Source organism: Papaver somniferum, chromosome 3 (genome assembly GCF_003573695.1).
Source record: "Papaver somniferum cultivar HN1 chromosome 3, ASM357369v1, whole genome shotgun sequence".
NCBI lineage: Eukaryota > Viridiplantae > Streptophyta > Magnoliopsida > Ranunculales > Papaveraceae > Papaver > Papaver somniferum.
Window position 1 is genome coordinate 29,303,520 of NC_039360.1, and position 19,901 is coordinate 29,323,420.

At 34.6% G+C, this 19,901-nt stretch overlaps 1 non-coding gene across 1 annotated transcript; it reads right to left on the bottom strand.

Moving 5' to 3' along the window:
- Positions 1 to 5,403: 5,403 nt before the first annotated feature.
- On the bottom strand, positions 5,404 to 5,475 carry TRNAP-AGG. Its single transcript has one exon. It is a non-coding gene; the product is annotated as a tRNA-Pro (tRNA).
- Between the last annotated feature and the right edge of the window lie 14,426 nt (positions 5,476 to 19,901).

Here is a 19,901-nt window from a genome sequence, read left to right on the forward strand (position 1 = left end):
TCGAACTCGCAAGCGTTGTTATCTCAAGCTTGTTTGTAAAGTTTAGTTGCCAAAACTATAAATCTTGATTTTTGTCTACTTATAGCTATATCTCGGATTAGGATATATAGAATGTGTAGTTGAGATTTAGACTTCACGGCGTTCATTAATTGAAGACAAAGAACTACTAAGGGGAGCTTGTGGAACTTCATCCACAAAAGGTATGTGGAGACTTGAACTCATCTATCACCCACAAGTTTATTCTATTTTATCTCCTATTGAGACAAGGTCGTACATCTATATAGACTTTACATTATACACATTTGATATTTCGAGCTGAGTTTAACTCGCTTATGTCTTTCTCGAAATATGTGTCGGAAAGCTTTTTGCTCTAACTACATTCATCATTATTCTTGACGAAAGTCAAAAGATGATCATGTGAAAATCACCTGGTAACATCTTACATGATTTGTGTGAGATAGTCATTTGATGTACACTCGGAATATTTCGTATTGATCATTCGACCACTTGAAAATTTCTTATAAGCTAATAGTTTGTGTGAGACAGCTATTGTCGTCTTCTAAGAATGTTTCAATAATTGAAATGGGAGTTAAGAACTAAAAACCATGTCTGGATACATTACAGTTTGTATACCAAGTGTATGAACTTTTTTGATGAAATTCGGGACCGGAAGTTAAGTTTGCATACCCGTTCGCAAACTTATTCAACTGTTAAGTCAGGGTACTTAAGTTTGCATACCCGTTCTCAAACTAATTTAACTGTTGAAGTCCGGGAACCAAGTTTACGTACCCGTTCGCAAACGGTTTCAACTGAGTTCGGTCTAGAGCTAAAGTCTACGTACCCGTTTGCAAACTGTCGGCTTGTGACCAATTTCCGGAACTTAAGTTTCCGTACCCATTTGCAAACAGGTTCAAGTTCTAAAATCAGTTAGGTATGATTTCATACTCATGAAAAAATACATTTATAAATTAAGGAATGCAATCTTTGCAAACCGTGGCTAAAATGTTCATGAACTGGTTCTTTTGAATCAATCCGATTTTGCTTCAATTGTGTCTTGTATACTTCTATGAGAATATAAAAAATTGAATAACTAGTTTCATTTGAGTCATTTGAACTAGTTGTGTTAAGATGAACAAGGTTGATATGAAAGTGTTCATATGGCTAACTTCGGTTAAACATTATTGACCAATATACACGTTTAGGTACGGTTACCTATATCTAAACGAAGGTATATTTCATTTGTGTGTAACAAGCTAAGACCATATAACGGTGGAAAGATATTAGTTTGAATCTTGAATCAGGTTTCATCTAACGATGAATATTGACTGATTTGTCCCAAAGTTATCAAAACCCTGATTTGAGGACTATATAAGGGAGAACTCTAGCAATTGGGAAACCTAATCCCCACACCTCATGTGTGATACTAGTTGCGACTAGAGTCTATTCTCCTTTAACCTAGGTTTTTCCTAAAACCATTATAAGTTAACGACTTAAAGACTTCATTGGGATTCTAAAGACATATCCAACTATTTTCTTTATAGTTGCGTGTTCTGATCTTACTTGTTCTATCGTATTGAATACTATCTTCTCTAAGATTTGCTCGAGATTTATTTCCGATAGGTAAGATATAAAAAGTAATCACAAAGCTCTTTGTCTCATTCTTTGTGATTCCACAATAACTTGTTCTACTACCATATAGTTAAGTTATTGTGAGGTGATTGATATTTATAGGTTATTCTTAGGAAATATAAAACCGGATTATCAATTGGTTCATGTTCACGTTGATTTATCAAAAGACGGAACAAACTTCGTAGGTATTTATGTGGGAGACAGATTTATTTATTAAAAATAAACTTTTATGTGGGAGACAAATTTGTTTATCAAGTCTTCTACTTTGAGTCTTAGTAACTCTTAATTGTGGGTAAGATCATCTAAGGGAATCAAGTGCGTAGAGTCCTGCTGGGATTCAGAGGAGTAAGGAACGCGACTATACCTTAATCAGTGTGAGATTGTTTAGGGCTCAACTACATTCCAGTCTGAAGTTAACTTGTAGTAGGATAGAGTCTGTAGCGGCTTAATACAGTGTGGTGTTCAAATCTGGATTAGGTCCTGGGGTTTTACTACATTTGCAGTTTCCTCGTTAATAAAACTTCTTGTGTCTGTGTTATTTCTTTTCCGCATTATATTTTTCTATATAATTGAAATATCACAGGTTGTGCGTGGTTCAATCAATTGGTAAATCCAACCTTCGGTTGTTGATTGAAATTGATTGACACTTGAACATTGGTTTTTGGTACCGTTCAAGTTGTTTCTTATAATAATCAGGTTCGCGGGTTTCTATCTGTTTGATTTGCTGATTACATTGAGAAACATAGATATAACTCTTGGATATATTTCTCTTGATTGAGTTTGATTATCTAATTGATTCTCTTGGAATTATATTGGAGTTAGTCCGTACAGATTGCCTAAATGAAATATTGGGTGTGGTTGTTATACCCCCGCTTTTTCAACACCGATTAATGTACAGTCGCGCTCCTTACGCCTCTTGAATCTCAGCAGGACTTTGTGAAAACAATTCCTTTAGCTTACGTCCTTTACAGCTTAAGATTTGATTCAACTCAATTGAAGAATTTAAACCAATCTGCCTCCCACAGATAAGCCTATATGTGTAATTTCCTTTTTGATCGTAGATCAAGGTGATGGAAATCGATAGAAATAGACAAAGTCTAGCTAACCTCAAAATTTGGACTTATGGAACCCCAAGTGCGGCCTAGATTATCATTCACCTCACACGTATTAAATTTTTGTAATCAACAAATTATGAGACGAAGATAACTTTGATGATTTTTATATATCTTTTTCAAGTGAGCCGCTTAACAATCGAACAAGATCAGGATACTCTTTGTAGTTGCTAAACCCTAAAAGGGTTTTAGGAAGAGGACGACTCTACTTTACAACTAGGATACACCAAAAAAAGTTGTGTCGGGATTCTATGATCCCAGTTGTTTGAGGTTCTCCTTTTATAGACATTCAAAGCATATGTTTTAGGTCTAAGCTAGGATAGCTTTGGAACCAAGCGAACAATATCTACCCGTTAGATGAATCTTTGAATCTGATTAACATAATCAAGATATACATTCTGGTTAGGATGAACCGTAACCAAACCGTGTATAAGAATCACTCTCATGAATGGTTAGCCAAAGCTAGCCAGCTGAACTATAAGCTTGAGCATTTTAATAAACACTTAAGACTTAACTCGAAACACAATCATGTGATCAAATATATGTATGGTGTTTTTAGAGATTATTCAGATGTTAATTATCTCGAAAAAATAATTTTACGTGCATATGAATTTTAATCGACATGGTAAATAGGCGTACAAGGTACAAATGCTTTGACTGTTCGTGAACAATTATGTCATGGTACGTGTACCGATATATAAACCTTAAGATATAACCTATTTTCGGAGTTCACAAAACTTTTTCGGTATGCGTACTGGTACGGATACCATTTAAACATATCCGAGTTCTAGAGTTCAGAGAACTTTTGTGGTATGCGTACTGGTATCGATACCATTTAAACATATACATGTTTTAGAGTCCATCGAACTTTTCTGGTACGTGTACCTGTATGGATACCAAACTGGTTCAGTAACCAACAATTATTTTCTAGTACGCATATTGGTTTGCGTACCCATCTGGATTCACAAGTTCACAAACTTTTAAAGGTGTGCATACTAATATGCATACCAAAAATCTGTTTGTCGATAAATAGCTACTCCGTTACGTGTACTGAGTACATGTATTACGGCTTCAGACTTATAACAGTTTTCCCAATTTGTAAGACTGGTATGTTCATTGTCTTGTATCCGAATTTATGGATTCATGGGCATTAAATTGGGATGCAATTTTAACTTGAAAACCATTCAATTTTATATTATTTTTCCATTGTATTGTTTTTACTCTACAATGCGATGTTGATATCCCCACTGCCTTCCTTGTAGTCTTTTTCTTTTTAATAAAATTCCAATAAAAAAAAAATGGTCAGATTGTGGTACACCCAAATTAATCGGGGTACATAAATTTTGTTCTCAATCATAATAGTGGGCTAAAAGGTGTTTAATTTGTATAAAGTTACCTAATTACTCTTCCTTTAATAATAATAACTAAAACTACTCCATTTTTGGTTTTAGATCCAAACCTTATTCTTTTCCTTGTCCTTCATCATCAATCTAAAGATCAATTCTTTTCTCCTTCTTTATTTTCATCGTTTTTAAATGAAAATATATTTGTCGGTTAGAATGTTTTTTATTGTCGATTAATTCTTTCAAATTCTATCCAGTACTTTGTTTTATTGTTTGAATGGCATATTAGGTCGAAATAATTGAAATTGTTGAATTGCAATTATACGGTCGTCATAGTATCTCTTCGTCGAGCATAACGATTTTTCTTATTTATTTTCAGTCGTCAAGGTTATAGGATGAATAGCGTGACGACTTTTCTAAGAGTTTTATTTTTGAAAGTAACATTCATAGGGTCATCATGGTCTTCATCTCTAAACCTTGACGACCAGTGATGTAGTATGAATAATCATCAGGTTTTGAGAAGCTAAACCTTGGCGATTAATAACTCCTAGAAAATAAGATTTCCTGTGTCCAATTTTGTTGTTGGTCATCATGGTTTTGTAAAAGTAAGATGATGACTAATATACAGTCGTCAGTGTTTGGTCGGCATGTTTTGTCTCAGTCGAGCATGCCGGCTAAATTTGGTCGGCATGCTTTGTTTTAGTCGAGCATGCCGACTGAGTTTGGTCGGCATGCTTTGTTTTAGTGGATCATGCCGACTTTTTATGGATTGAATTCAGAAAGAGTTTAGTTGACGTGTTTTTTTTTCAGTCGAGCATGCCGACTTTTCATAGACTGAATTCTGAAAATCTGAATTCCTGCAATCATTTGAAGAATTAAACCAACAAAACCATGTTCGAATCCATCTTGATAAGTGTTTCACTAGAGTGATTCATTTTGGTTACGAAATTCTCAAAAACCAAAATACTCCAAAAAAAAATTCTAACAAGATTCATAAGTAGAATCTAACAAAAACAATTAGTTTTTGTTATATTTAAATCTAGAATACAAAACAAGGTTTGGACAAGTTAGGCATGATAAAGAGTGGCCAAGATTTGTCTAGGGAGAAGATAAATCTATGGTCATGGTATATTCAAATTAAACATTATAAGTGTTACAATTAATTTCTCATAATAAATAATTTATTAATTTTTCATTTCATCATAAATATTTCCTTAATTAATCTATCATAACATATTTCCATCAATAAATTAAAGTAAAAATTATTAATTATTTCTAAAACAAAGAAAATTATGGTTTGTACAAAGACAAACACTTATGGGGCAATCCGAGAATTGAACTCGGGACCTCTCGCACCCTAAGCGAGAATCATACCGTTAGACCAATTGCCCGTTGTAAAAACTACTTCAATATATAATAATGGTGGTAGTAGTAATGGGTGGTAAAAGCTATGGAGGGTGTTGGTGAGTGGTGGAGGTGGTAACAATGGTGGTGGTGGAAGAAATTGTGGAGGCGGATGGTTTTAGTGGTGGTGGGTGTTTATTTTTATTTTTTTTCCTGAAGCAAAAAAAAAAAAAGAAAAAATGACGGGTAACATTGCATTGTGAAAGATGTAGTTGGTTATTTTTGACACGGTTAATAAAGGTAGTTACTAAATGATACCAAACCATATATAAAAAAAAAATTATGAACATTGGATCAAATGGTGCCCCTGTTATCTTTGGTAACCGATCATGTGAATCATTGTTTTTAGTATTAAAATAAAATTAATTGCAATACAAAAGAGAATATAGCAAAAATAAAATATTAGAGAATAAATTAATTGACGACCTAAGATTGTTCAACTTTATACATGACATTTGCGATCGCCCAACATCCTTCGAGGGATACGGTGGTTTTGTGGTTCTGATGGGCATTCGTGAGTAGTAATATACTATGTTAATTTTGTGCCGCTACAAAACGGTAACACTATAAAGTATAAGATGCGGTTGATCGTCTTAATGCTAAAATAAACTCGATTAAAATGCATGACAATTTAAATAAAAAACACTGGGATGTCACGTTATATAATAACTACTCTAAATTACATATTTAGTATCAAGATTTTGCATTTCAATAGATAAATCTATGGTTGTATTGAGATCTCGTAAGTAGTGCTCAAGTTGGTGCTTGGCTTTCTGAATGATGATGAATACAATGAAACGCTCCCTCTAGATTTCTCCAAGGAAAACCGAAACCTTCTCAAAAAAATAAAATAATCAATCGAACAACAATTAGATGGAGCGCCATCACTACCACTGTAAACTTCTCTGAACTGCTACATATCCAATGAATATTCCACATATTAATTTTGTGATTTCGTCCTATCGTAATTCTTGAAAAGGAATGCTATTAAAACTCTAATGGCGATTTTTGAAGGTATTTTCATATTACAAAATTCTTATATGTGTTATTTTATTCAAGTATTGGTTCAACTTGGGTTCTTCCATATTTTTGTATTGAGTTGATGATTTTTTAATTTTGAATACATGTTTAGGTAACATAATTTGATATATATATATATATATATATATATATATATATATATATATATATATATATATATATATATATATATAAGGTATTCTCTTTGTAACACCGGCGTTATTCTCTTCTTTTTACCCATTGGCACGCACTCTATAATGATCCTGGATTTGTAGACATTATTTAACCAATGTTGGGGTATTTGTTTAATCTCAAAGCTGGTTAAACCTTATGTATTTTCTACAAATTGAAAGTGATAGAAGTTTGTGTCGGATTTTTCTCCGAAACGAATGATATTTCTTCAAAAGGTTAGTTGAATGTATATCGACAGACACATCAATATGACTATGTACGTTCTTTACTGTTCCAAATTACTTGAGTAACACTAGATGTGAGAACGCCACTCATGTACTACTTAGCATAGTTGATGCAAAAAAAAAAATCCATGAATTTGTTCAATTTTGTGCTATCATTTTATGTTATCAATATGATTGAGGAATGATCTTGCACATGTTCTGATTTACTTTTAAAAGTTTATTTTTCATCTCACACATGTATATCTCAGTCTTCCAATATCCAAGAGTTCTCCAATTTTATAAAACTCTTACATTTGCACAAAAAGAATAGTCTATAGTAGGGAAAATATTATGGGTCTTTGCTTCACGCCGTAGAGCCTTAGCTATCTGTGATTTTGGAACCTATGAGTTCATAAATGTCATGGAATAAGGTTGGCGGGTTAGGCATATTTATTGTTAGAGAAAATATTTTTCTTGAAATTTAAAATTACGATTCGATTAGATAGTAAACGAGATAATATCTATTTTATTTTATTTTTAATTTAATTTAATTTTCATGTTGGGATGACATTGTTACTTTGGATGAATACTAAATAGAAATAACATGTTTAAGAAAAACAAAAAGGTAACTAATCATTTTCCTGGACGAAACCTTTTTGAATATCAAATCTATTTCCCATGGAAAAAATAAAATAAGCCGAGCGCAAACAATGTCGAATTAGAGAAAAAGGCATCCCGTGCCGTTACGGGACGGGTTAAGCCCTAGTTTTTTCTAACAAGATTTAGAAGTTTGAACTAGTGCTAATCACTTAGGGGTAATTTGGCCATTTTCAAAAATATTTACCTAAGAGGCTTTCAAATTTTACTTCCTAATGACCTTATTTTGTTTTATTTAGCATAAACTAGTTAATCTGGATATACCCCAATCTCGTGTGTAAAAAAAAAATTGTTAGTTAAGAAGGCAATGAAAATCTTAGCAGAATGCAACAGTTTTTTGGGTTTCAAATTTGTTCACAGACCTGACAACTCTTTGACTAATAAACTGGTGGTGGGGGCAAGAAAATCTTCCATTTTTAATAATTGGAAGGAAAATTTACCTATTTTTTTTTAATATGTTTATTAGAATAGGTAAGTTAAGTAACCAGGGAAAAGGTAGCAACAATACTAATGATTTTTCGTCTAAAGCTCGTAATAGGGAATGTACTTTGTCTTTGTTTGGTTTGGCGTTTAGTAATGCATCTCTCTTTTATTCTCAAAAAAAAACAAAAAAAAAAAACATTTTTTTTAAGGAAAGATGGGTTTCAAACCTGAAATCCAGAATTTATTAAATTACCTCATTAAAATTGAGGTTTGAAGGGATACATAGTGGTGGAGAATCACCGTTCCACCGATTGGAATCATGATAACATGATAATTCAAGTACATCATAATGATACAACATAAAAAAATAAAAAATATAATGTATTCCAATCTCTTAAATACAACAATTGTACAAAATAGTTGATCTAAAAGATAAATGATATAATTCTCATTAGATTTTAACCATTTAAAAACTTCTTATTCATTAAGATATAATCCTTTATAAAAGGAATGATGTGCTCCAAATATCATCATTGCAACCCCTTCAAGTAGCCATTGATCAACTTTATATGAATCTTGATCATTGTCATGCCAGAATTGGTTATCTTTGAAGGTGTACTTGAATATATCATCAGACTCCATTAGAAAACCCAAAGAGCAATAATAGATCGTTGTTATAGCGAATCGAAACATCGTACGACAAAAAATTGTCATAGAGATAATATTTATCGAAAACATAAAGGAACACATAAAACAAGATCCTGATTGGAGAAAAATAGGATTAGTTTTTGTGGGAAACGGTTTTGGCAGAGAGAGAATGTGTTAGGGTCGGCTACTTAAAAAAAAAAAAAAAGGTGTTCGTTTAAATTCCAATCTATTCCACAGGGGTGGAGGTTGTGAGAGTTCCACAAATATATCCATACAAATCCAGTTATTTCTCTTAAAGAGAGAAAGATTGGATAAGGAACTTCACAGTGCCGATAACCCTTTCTTCAAAAGCTCAAACAAACTTCATTTTTTTGGTAAAGAGATTTAATATCACTATTATCACGTTTTTTTTATAGTCATTCATTGATTCACGAATTCACTTAGACATATTCTTATTTGTCTAGCAGCAGCCTATCATTTTGGGACACTATCATATATTCTATTCTTCTCCAATCTCTGTATATTTGACTTGGCGTCTATCATCGGATAAAACATGGATAACTATTTTGCTCCATTACATATCTTCTTCAAGGTTTTGTGCCTTAAAAAAATATCTCGGCTTACGTTTCTCGTGGTGAGACATGGTCAAAGCCGTGCAACTCAAGGAGCAAGTTGAATGGCACTAGTTAGATATTTCAACCTGACTAGAAAATAGAAATGGGTCCGGATCATTAGATTAATGGTTATGGCAAAACGTACAAACAAAATTTCTCAACTACCGATCACTTTTCAACCAATAGCATTTTTAAGTTGTTGACATGCCATTTGCCGACTGTTTAGACTCTTTAAATATTTTTATTATTTTTATATTATATTTTATTATTAGATAAAGAATATTACATTAACTTGGAAACCTAACAAGCTAAGCTCCAACAACATACTACTACATTAATTGAACAGGTTGCTGTGCTAGCCTACCAGCGAGTCTCATGGGTAACCTAGCTAAAAGAGCCGAAGCGGATGGGGGTTGAGATTGTGTCACAAGGGGGGCAAACTAACTCTACCTTTCATGTTAATTTCTGCAATATTACGCCCATTAGGGGCTCGAACCTGGGACCTCCTGGAACGCATGAAACTTTGGGGAACGAGGATGACCAGCTGAGCTAGGTGCCCGTTTTATTATTATTATTATTAGATAAAGAGTATTACATTAACTAGTTGGAAGCCTAACAAGTTAAGCTCCAACAACATACTACTATATTAATTGAACAGGTTGCTGTGTTAGCCTACCAGCGAGCCTCATGGGTAACCTAACCAAGGGAGCCGAAGCAGATGGGAGGCTGAGATTGTGTCACAAGGGGGCAAACTAACTCTACCTTCCATGTCAATTTCTGCAATATTACGTCATTGGGGGCTCGAACCTGGGACCTCCTGGAACACATGAAACTTTGGGGAACGGGGATGATCAGCTGAGCTAGGTGCCCATTTTTTGTTCAATTTGTTATATCTTTAGCAAACCACCAACATAGGTCTTTCCCGGAATCCTTCCTTGATTTTCAAAAAGAAAATTTGTTCAATTTTTTCTCGAGAAATTGGGTCAATTGTCCAAATATTTTTAAAACATGGTTCTAAAGGACGAGTAAAAATTAGTATGGCTGGAATGGACACCAAAAAAACAGCAAGAATGAATCTGGATCCATCCTGGCTTAAACTTAAAAAATAGCGAGGGTAAAACTGGATGTATCCTGGTATAAATTAAAAATAAGAAAAAGTATTTGAAAATGGGTAGGATAAAACTGTTTGCATCCTGGCTACTTTTACATTCTCGTCCATTTAAATAGTATCAAATTTTACATATTTTTTTACCCAGGAATTATCGTTATTGGAGTAATCGACCAATTTTGTGTTTTTTCTACGGATCCATCACTTGCTATGTAGTCGATTTCGGTCATTTCGGCCGAAATTTCGGCGAAATTACGGATTTCGGTCCAAGAAGACACGATTTTGTTAATTTCGGTCGGACGAAATCTTTGCGAAAATTTCGGCCGGAAACGCGTTTTTCGGTCGGAATTGAATTGTCTTGGCCGGATTTTTTTTTTCTTTTTAAATTGAGTGGACTAATCTCACGTACAAAAATTAAAAAGATTAATTCACTCACTAGTATTATTGCTTGTTGCTGTGTTTGAATTTCTTGAGATAAAATTATCATTTGGTGTCGATGATGAGGAAGGTGAACAACCAGATTTACTAATACTATGTTTCTTTTAACTGATTATCGATACGAGGATATAAAATATGAAACCGAGATTTTACCGAGATTTTAAAACGGAATTTCCCCGAGACAAAGTTATACCAGTATCTCGGTGTCGACCGAGACAATCCGAAATCTGAAATTGACTACCTTGATCACTTGTTACAGCAATGCACACTTCTTAGCCTAAAGCTATGGTTTCCAAATTTCCGGTTATACCGTATGTATTTGGTTTTCACAACAAACAAAAAAATCAGTAACTTTTTGTTTCGTACTTTTTTTTCTAATTTACCCTTATAAAAAAGTGGTCCTTATTGTATTTTAAAGAGAAGATAACGGGAAAGATGCATGTCTCAAAATTTATAAAAGAAATAAATGTGGTATCTAATATGGGAAAATAGTAAAGTTATAATATTTGATTTTCTATTTATGTGGATCGGCCTAATTTTTTGAAACGAAATAAGTAGATTTGTTGTTTTCGTTTTTGGTCGAAGCATCGTTATATTTGACTTATCGTTTACGGAGACCATCCTAATTTTTTGAAACGGAGGAAGCTGCTTTGTTATTTTCTTTTTTGGTCGAAGCATCGTTATGTTTGACTCATCTCTATAAATTTGACTTGTTGTTTATTATTTTGTTCAAACATGGATAACTAGTTTTTTCTAATCTAATTTTATTCCACTGTATCCTTTTATAGGTTTTGTTCACAAACTTGCCAGTGGTTTATTGTGGTGAGATGAGAGAAATCTCGTATTTCCACAACAGAAGATATTGAATGTGGTCCAACTAGCATGATTTTACGGTCTTGAGCTATAAAATATAATGGCAGTGCAAGTACACCACCAACTTTTTTCGTTCAGAAACCTTTATGGACAAAACCTTAACACAATTCCAAGTAAAGCAACTTAATGATCCTTGAACAAAATTGTATAAAAAGTTTATACATCTTTCTCTCACAATCAAAATGGTAAAGACAAGGAGCCCGTGAACCTGATATAACCGTGAGAGTACTTGGGCGATTCCAAAGATTAATATTCATGTTCAATCGAGTCGTATCCAAATAACCGAAAAGGAATTCTGCCAAGTATGAAACTTGTTATTTATCTTTAAAGATGCGAATTTTACAAGAACAAGTTCTTATAATCGATCACAATCAAGATGGATGCATCTACTACGATTCATTACGTACTACTTGTGCTAATTATATTATGAAGATAAACAATATAATGCGGAAAAGGAAAAACACAAGACACCAAAAGTTTTGTTAACGAGGAAAACACAACTACAGAAAAACCCTAGGATTTCGCCCAGATTTGAACACTAAACTGTATTAAGCCGCTGCAGATACTAGCCTACTATCAAATCTTCGGCCTGGAATGTAGTTGAGACCGAATCCACCCTCCAAGTGATTCAGCTACAATAGCGCTCCTTATGTCTCTTGAACCTCGCAAAGTTCTACGCAATTGATTCCCTTAGCTGACATCCTTTACATCCTAAGAGTTGATTCAACCTAAGTGAAGACTTTTGATACCAATCTGCCCCTAACATATAAGCTTATTTGATTTCCGTTTAGATCGTGAGATCAAGATGGGGAAATCTGTTTGCAGCAACAAAGATAACAAACCTCACAAATCTGATACTTATGACTCCCGAATAGCATCCTCGATTATTAACCAGCTCACAAGAAAAATCTTAGATGAGTTCAATTAAGAATCGTTATCAGATATCTATCTTGTGGAATCATAAAGTCTGAGACGAATAAAACTTTGCAATTTCTATCCATTTCTCTTGAAAGAGATGATAAAAACCTCGATAACAAAAAAACAATATTAGGATACATGAACTATCAAGGTAAAAGATAATCGGACATGGCTTCACGAATCCCCTAGTGAAGTCTTTAAGTTGTTAACCTAATTATGTTTTTCATAGGAAAAATCAACATTAAAATAGGATGATTGTAGTATACAACTAGGACACGTGAAAGTATCAGGGATTGAATTTCTCAGTTGATTGAGTCTCTCTATTTAATTACTTTCAAGATCGAAGGTCGCTTAAGATTCAAGCTAAGATAACTTGATAATCAAGCAAACACTTTCTCTGTTTAGATGAAACACTGGTTAGGGCTTCACATAAGCATGTGAGAAATTCGACTTGAAATCACATCGTAGAATATACATTATGGCCATCCTTAACTGAACCGTGTATAATAATAGTTTATGGTCGGTTAACCATTTGAACCACAAGCTTAGCGATATTCATTTAACACTTTAGACTTTAATCTTGATGCAAAATCACAAGTGATAAAATATGTCTTAGAGGTGTTTCTGGGAGTTAATCAAATGTCAAGCGTATCGTAGAAAATAGTTTAATTGCATCTGAAAATATTCAGCAAGGATGATATGCGTACCGGGTATGTGTACCAACCCAATTTGTGAACTCAGACTGCCAAGATACGTGTACCGGGTATGTGTACCCTTAAGGCAATTTTTTGGATAGACGATTTTGGTACGTGTATTGGGTACGTGTGCCGTAAGTTAGTTTCTGAACTCGGGCTATTTTGGTATGCGTACTGGGTATGTATATCGTAAGCGAATTCTCAACCCAAGTAAGGGGTACTTAAGGTCTCAAGAGGTACTTCTAAGATTAGGGTCGGTTCCATAAACTTTTTTTAGAAGAAGGGTCTGTGTTCAAAAACAACTAGTTTCCTTTCATATAAGAAACAACTCGTGAACTGTTTTCTTTACCCAAAAGTTTTGAACTATCATAAACATCATTTAAAGAGCACATGCGCTTCTGTACTCAGGAGAGTAAGTGCAATTATGGCTCGAAAGAAAATTTCATTCTATGATCACAAATTAATCATTAAGATTTAAATATCAGCAATGCGATAAGATTATTAGTCTTAGATCACATAAATTTCTTAGCTCAATAAACGAACTTTCTCATGGATCTTATTCTCGTCTCTTGTTTAAAAGTCATATAGCCAGGGAGAAATCAAGGTTTAAAGTACAAGAACTTGTTGATACCCACATCATGTCAAGAATATTGACTCTCCAGGAGATATGGGAGCACCTAGTCATGAAGACTAACGATAATGGTGCAATTTATTGATTATTCTACTCAAAACGTAACAGTTTGAGCAATTGGATACATCTTTTCTGGAGCAAGAGCTCAACAAGAAGCAAGATGTGAATTCTGTATTTGATATGATAGAACAAATAAATAGACATAGGATATAACCAATATTGCAATAAATTATTGAGACGGAAAGAATATCTCAGCATACAACAGAACTATTTGGAACAAATAGAACACCTGTTTAATTGGTAATCCTCATCCAACATGATTTTTTTGAATGAGGCTCCAAGGCTTGTACCTTATAAAGCACCAGGGTAATCATTCCCACGCTCATTAGAAGAGGTATATCGATGTTTCGACTAAATTTCAACTCTACCTTTAGGACTCGAAAAGTTATCATATAACTCATTGTCATTATGGATGGAGATGAAGTTGGAACCTTTACATGAGTTTGGCAGTTTAAAGGAGCATGATAACCTGTCTATGAGATCTTTGTATCATGCTATGATCAAATTCATGTTAGCCAGATGGGCTATTTCTCTAGCAGGTGTCTCTTCGAGTTTCTTCAGTACAATATGAGTACTCTTATGAACCCATACTCGTGAAGGATTTTCTGATCGTTTTTCTTTAAATAATTCGAGCTACTATATTTGATACTCGTTCAAACATTAATAGATTAAGCAAAACTAACATTCCTGGAAAAGGATGGTATACCTGTAGTAGTCATATAACTGAACGGTTTAGACTTTCGAATAACATTTACACCTTTTAATATGAGATTTATGGTGTTATGGAGATGAACGAAATGGTTGTTCTCCATTATTAGCTTACACTTCCTTCGAATGTGTGCTTTTGTGTTGCAATACATAACTTATGAGTTACAACGGGATCAGAAATAGTAGAATTGACACATACGTTTTTTAAAGAACTCTTCTTAGAGAAACAGTTTTTTCTTGGTCAGATAAATTCAACCGCGCATCGTTAGGAAAATTATAACAACTTTTCTTATGGACTTCTAAAGAAGATTTCGTTTGGACATCAGGAGTACCATTGGAAATCACTTTTCCAATTCTTTGATTTTCTAAGAAGCAGTAAATAAGGCAAAATCTTTAGATTCACAAATATTACATGAGTCAGGAGGAATCTTCAGTAGACGTTTGATTTCTAATGTGTTTTCCTTAAGTTTGGCCTCAAGTGAGATTATATGCAAATCCACCTTGGCATGTTCTTTAAGGAGAAACCTTATTTATGAATCACATTTATTTATATTACCAATAATAATATTGAATTTGTGTTTCAGCCTATTGACCTCATAAGACTGAATTATAACATTGTTAGGCTAGTTTCCATGGGTGTGGCAAACATGAGAGTTTGCCATTTTTGCACCCATTATGGAGCTAGAAAACTAGCAAACCGGCCTGGATAAGTGGCAAATTTGCCACTTAACTAGGCCAGGTCAAGTTTCCACCGAGCGGTCGAGTTGCCACTTAGCCAAGCCGGGTCAAGTTTCCACCGAGCGGTCGAGTCTCGACCGCTCAGTCAAGACTACACTATTAGGTGTTATGTACACCTCTAGCGGATCTTATAAGACCGGTCGGTCTAGTTTACACCGCTAAGTAGAATCTGATCTGACGACCATAAATCTTTCCCCCTATAAATACCACATTCCTCTACCATTTTAACTCACACCTTCTTCTTATTTTCTTAGATTTTCCAATGGCTCAAAACATATCTATGGCTCAATTCATATAAGAGCAACATGCAACCGAAAATCAAAGAGTTTCACTTCGAGTTAGTGTACAAAATGAAATAAGAAGAGCACAACAGTACAATTTTAGCACGTTGGAAGATGAATGCATCTGCAGGAATTATGTTTTATTCACTAATCACCCGATTTGACTGTTAGGGTACGTATATGCTTCGCCCCTCGGTGGGGGTTGGGATGGAAGATCTATAAGTATTGCCAACTGCTGGAAAGTCAACACTACCTAAGTTTTGTGGATGAACAACAATATTTAGCTTGAATACCTTTTGAAACCAATTGTAGTAATCATAGTCATCTTCTGGTTCTTGGATCAAATCATAAGCTTCTTCCCAAGGTTGTCCATTATTTATCAACTTTATCCAATCATCATGTGAAATTATTGAAGTTGGAAATTGGTTGATTGCTCTTACCTTTCTTCCTTGTAGATGAAACAGATGTCTTTCTCCGTAATACCAAATACCCTGACCACTAACTGGACTGTAAAACACAAGTCGCCTAAGGCTTAACTGAAGCATGGCTTGTGCCACTGGTTTATGGAACTCATCAATTACTTTACACGGCACTGACGTAATGTTGACACTAGTTCTGCACACTTGTTGCATCCTTTGCATAGCAACAACATTTTGACCTTCATTAATCTGACCAATCCAATTATCATCTTTGTACCTGTAAACGACTGGAAAAATTAATCGTTTATCGTGAAGATCAGGTTCGCCGACCTTAAAGTATGTATACCACCAATACTGAAAAATAAAATTGACGAAAATTGATGTGTTAGTACATTCACCACTAGTTTGACAACTCAATAATAAATCTAATAAATAGTTCTTACCTCCAATAAGACCCAAAATCCATTTAAGCTATATGTCTTCTTAGTTGAGCAATCACCGATACATATGTATAGGTCATCTAAAATTTCATAACCCCAATCATAATTTGGCGCTTTATTTAAATCTTCTAAAGATTCCAGAAAACCAGTTAATGACACTGAGCTACCATTGGGGAAAAAAACTTGGTCTAACATCCATAATACAAAAATACGTTCAAGCTTGGGATAATCTTCAACTCTGTTTATCCCCTTGGCATGGTAACGGCTCAAAAAAGCCTTCAACCCAGACACTCTTAATTCATATGAGTGTAAGTCTCTGGATTCTGGCTTTCCTCCAGTATCATTTGAGTACAAGGGGAGTAATTGTTTCCATCTTCCTTCTGATATCTACTTTAATTGGTTATATTGTACTATTTCACACTCACTTTTTATTCCAGTCAACATATACAAATCTAACGGTGTGAACCCTAAAAACAACATGGTCATAAAATTAAAGTTTGTATGTGGAACTAAAATTTACTAAAAAATTGAATCTTAAAAAATTAAAATTTGTTTTTGTACCAAAAACTAAACTATTGAATGGAAAAAATAGAACTTACCACACTCGAAATCCTTGCAAAAGAACGTATTTGCAGTGTTCCACCAATGTTCACAAATAACTCGCACAATTTGAGTCCTGTGGTTTTTGCCTTTCATGAAATAAAAGCGATGCCAAGGATATCTTCTCAAGGATTCTCGAACAGCTTCTGGGAGTAAACCAAACACTTCAATTAGCTCAGACCACCCACCTCTTAATTTAGGTAACAAAACTCGCTCGGGATGGTTACATAAATACGTAGATGTTACACAAGATCCAACTAGTTGCCTAACATTAGCGAACTCGTGATGTTTATCTTGAACCCATACGATATCACTATCAGCAAAATATTTTCCTTTTTCTTTCATGTTTCTTTCCTTTGTCTATTTGTTTTGGAACTACTCATTTTTAAAAAATCACTCTGGTCTGCTCTCTAGAGAAGGAAGGGAAGAAATTTTTTTTGTGAATGAAAACTGAAGGGAATAGGGGTATTTATAGGCGGTAGAGCACCGACCGTGGACGGTCGAGATTAAACCGCTAGCGGTGTAAATTAGACCGGGCGTTCGAAAAGAGACCGCTAGCGGTGTAGTCTCGGTCGCTAGGTGGAGACTCGATCGCTTATCTTTTTTCCCATAGTGGCGCGGCCAGTTTTCCAGGCCAGCTGGCATGGAAAATGGGTGGGTTAGCCACCCCCCACATAGGAATCGGCCTTAGAGCACTGCTGGGTCGAACTCGCAAGCGTTGCTATCTTAGGATTGTTTGTCAAGTTTAGTTTCCAAAACTATAAGTCTTGATTTCTAGTCTACTTATAGCTAAGTCTCGGATTAGGATAAAAAGTGTAGTTGAGCATTAGACTTTACATCGTTCATTGATTGAAGACGAAGAACTACTAAGGGGAGCTTGTGGAACTTCATCAACAAAAGGTATGTGGAGACTTGAACTCATCTATCACTCAAAAGTCTATCTAGTCTATCTCCTATTTGAGACAAAAGTCGTATAGTTATATAGACTTCAATTATACATATTTGATATTTCGAGCTGAGTTTAACTTGCTTACATATTTCTCGAAATATGTGTTGGTAAGCTTTCGCTTTAACCAAGTTCATCTTATATTCTTGACGAAAGTCAAAAGATGATCATGTGAAAATCGCCAGGTAACATCTTACATGATTTGTGTGAGACAATCATTTGATGTAGACTCGGAATGTTTCGTATTTATCATTCGAACACTTGAAAATTGCTTTGAAGCTAATAGTTTATGTGAGACAGCTATTGTCATCTTCCAAGAATGTTTCAATGGTTGAAATGAGAGTTTAGAACAATTGAATATAAGCACAGTATGCGTACTTGCTTATGTGTGATCCAAGTCCGGGATCCATGGTATGCATACCCGTATACGTACCGATTGGTTTAGTAGAGGTCCTGGAACTAAGTACGCATACCGGTACACGTACTGGCGTGAGGTTCAAGTTCCGAGACTTTAATGAGTTTGGTGCTATACGTACTCGTTCGCATATTGGCGAACCCAAACCTAGTCCGGAAACTAAGGTATACGTACCCGTTTGCATACTTGAGTGGATAATGTTCTAAAATCGTTTTTTTCATGAACTAATACATTTATATAATAAGAAGTGCAATCTTTTGCAAACCATGGCTATAATGTTCATGACTTGATTCGAGTGAATCAAAATCGATTTTGCTTCAATTGTGTCTTGTATATTTCTATGAGAATATAAACAATTAAACAACTCTGGAACTAGTTTCATTTGAGTGATTTGAACTAGTTACGGTTAAGATGAATATGGTTGATATTAAAGTGTTCATATGGCTAACTTTGGTTAAATATTGTTGATCCAACAATGGTGTACACGTTTAGGTAAATTTACTCATATCTAAATGAAGTCACTTTTCATTTGTGTGTAACAAGCTAATTTCGATCTAACGGTTGAAAGATATTAGCATGAGTCTAATCAGGTTTTCATCCAACAGTGAATATTGAATGCTTTGTTACCAAGGTAACATTGATTGCAAACCCTGATTTAAAGATTATATAAAGGAGAACTCTAGCAACTGGGAAACCTAATCCCCACACCTCATGTGATACTAGTTGCGACTATGGTCGATTCTCCTTTAATCTTAGGTTTTTCCAAAACCCTGTAGGTTAACGACTTGAAGACTTCATTGGGATTGTGAAGCCAGACCCAACTATTTTCTCTGTGGTTGCGTGTTCTGATCTTGCTGTTTTCTATCATGATTGAGTACTATCTTTTCTAATATTTGCTCGAGATTTAATCTCCGATAGGCAAGATAAAAAGTAGTCACAAATATTTTCGTCTCATCGTTTGTGATTCCACAATATCTTGTTTTGCTACCATATAATTAATATTATTGTGAGGTGATTGATATTTCTAGGTTGTTCTTCGGGAATATAAGTCTGGTATTCAATTGGTTCATGTTCACCTTGATTTATCAAAATACGGAACAAAACTCATAGGTTTATCTGTGGGAGACAGATTTATCTATTCTATAGACTTTTGTGTGTGTGACAGATTGGTTTATCAAGTCTTCGACTTTAGGTCGTAACAACTCTTAGTTGTGGGTGATATCAGCTAAGGTAATCAAGTACGTAGAGTCCTGATGGATTCAGAGACGTAAGGAGCGCAACTGCACCTTGATCAGTATGAGATTGGTTAGGGCTCAACTACATTCCAGTCTGAAGTTAACTTGGAGTAGGCCAGTGTCTGTAGCGGCTTAATACAATGTGGTGTTC